This window comes from Ailuropoda melanoleuca, chromosome 8, assembly GCF_002007445.2.
Source record: "Ailuropoda melanoleuca isolate Jingjing chromosome 8, ASM200744v2, whole genome shotgun sequence".
Taxonomy (NCBI): domain Eukaryota; kingdom Metazoa; phylum Chordata; class Mammalia; order Carnivora; family Ursidae; genus Ailuropoda; species Ailuropoda melanoleuca.
Genome location: NC_048225.1, coordinates 87,196,013 through 87,198,267, shown reverse-complemented (window position 1 = coordinate 87,198,267; position 2,255 = coordinate 87,196,013). Strand labels below are relative to the sequence as shown.

General features: G+C 44.0%; 1 pseudogene; it reads right to left on the bottom strand.

Moving 5' to 3' along the window:
- Positions 1–438: 438 nt before the first annotated feature.
- LOC100467741 lies at positions 439–1,582 on the bottom strand (annotated as a pseudogene).
- Positions 1,583–2,255: the final 673 nt, after the last annotated feature.

The following is a 2,255-nucleotide window of genomic DNA, read 5'->3' as shown; positions in this document are numbered from 1 at the left end:
GGGGAGGGGGGTGGGGGAATGGGATAGACTGGTGATGGGTGGTAAGGAGGGCACATATTGCATGGTGCACTCGGTGTTATACGCAACTAATGGAGCATCGAACTTTACATTGGAATCCGGAGATGTACTGTATGGTGACTAACATAATATAATAAAAAATCATTTAAAAAAAAGACACATTTATTCAGCATCATGATCAGACTATCACATTAGCAATCAACAGCATGGGTGCAAAAAAAATCTACATTAAAATCCTTTGTTGAAATGCTTTGCACTTTCCACAGAACAGAAACTAAAATAGCCTGTTATGCAATTAGTCCTTGAGTTTTTTGCCCATACACATGAGTATTGTCTAAGACATGTCTTCTTTGTAGCAGTGAGGCCCTGGCACCACTGTGTTGTCAGAGTTTACAAATCTGCTGTAGCCTGTAGCTTCCCTGTCATTTCTCTGGCTCTTCTCTCCTGCTGAGCTTTGTTTCCTGGCAGTAATTAAAACCTTCCGCCACTGCCGTAGCTACTGCTGCTGCTGGAACCGCCATAGCCACCTTGGTTTTATGGTTTGGCAAAGTATTGGCCTCCACCACCACAGGGGCCAGAGCTGCTGCCTCCAAACTTTCCTCCTTTCATGGGTCCAAAATTTGAGGACTGATTGTTGTAATTGCCAAAATCATTATAGCTTCCATCTCCTCCAAAATTGCCTCCACCTCCTCTGTTGCTAAAGCTGTCATAGCTGCCACTCCCGCCATAGCAACTACCCTGTTTCCATAACCCTGTCCACCACTTTCATAGCCCCTGCTTCCTCCAGAGTAACCAGAGCTGCCTCCTCCATAACCACCATCATTCCCAAAACCGTTATAGCCATTCACACTGCCACCATATCCATCACCACCTCAACTGCCACCAAAGCCACCTCGCCCACTGAAGTTCCCTCCACGACCAAAGTTGTCATTCCCACCAAAACCGCTTCCATGACCACCACCAAAGTTTCCAGAACCATTTCAACCTCTTTGGCTGGATGAAGCACTAGCCGTCCCCTGCTTAGATAGGGCTTTCCTTACTTCACAGTTGTGGACATTCACAGCGTGATATTTTCAAATGACGATCTTGTCTACAGAGTCATGGTCATCAAATGTTACAAAAGCAAAACCTCTCTTTTTGCCACTGCCTCGGTCAGTCATGAGTTCAGTCACCTCAATTTCCCCAAACTGTTCAAAACAAACTCCCAGATGATGTTCTTCAGTGTCTTCTTTCACGCCACCAACAAAAATCTTTTTCACAGTTAAGTGGGCACCAGGTCTTTGAGAATCTTCCCTTGAGACAGCCCTCTTTGGTTCCACAACTCTTCCACCTACCTTGCGTGGCCTCGCATTCATGGCTGCATCCACGTCCTCCACAGGGGCATGCGTGACAAACCCTCTGGAGCGCTTGGTGTGTTTGGATCGCTCATCACCATGCGGTCCGTAAGCGTTCCCCATTGCTCAAAACAGCTCCTCAGACTCTCATCGGTTGTTTCAAAGCTCAAAACTCCGATGAAGAGCTTCCACAGCTGTTCAGGCTCTGTGGGAGTCTCTGACTTAGCCATGATGGTGGTAGGAGGGGAGACTTTAATGATGCTTACTTGGCAGTGTCCCCGGGCAGCAGTGTCCTATAAACTTAATTCATTCTTGTTCTTGTCACTCAAGGAAATCTACAGTTATTATGGCCATTATTGCTAATAGTTCCCCAGGCATAATCATGCTGCATCATGCTAGGCTAAATATTAGGCATGTAGTGTTGATACAGTAAAAGATGGTGTTCTTCCATCCTGAAATTATTATAGAGGCATCATATTATTTTCTTTAATTTGATGTAATATGCCTCTTGCTTTGGTCACCCTCTATGTTTCATTAGTGGCAGGTGCTATAATTTCCCCAGTATGATATATATCATTATTCTTTTTATTAATACTTTGCCTTTTGATTTAGATTCTGGGGTGTTGTTAGTGCTAGTTCTTATCTCTGGATGGCTGCACTATTCATTCATTGCAAGTTTTTATATCATTTATATAACTACATCTCAGAGATCTTGTCACCTCCCAGATTGTTTTAGTCCAAGCTTTCGTATCTAGATTGTTAGTAAGCAACCTAAGCTTTTGTTTCAGCAAACCATTACACCTTTCAGTTGATCCAGAGGTGATAGGACTATAGAGTAAAGTTCCACATTATGCCTTGTCCTTAGCCCATTCTTGTATTCACTTTCTTGTGAAATGGGTGCCC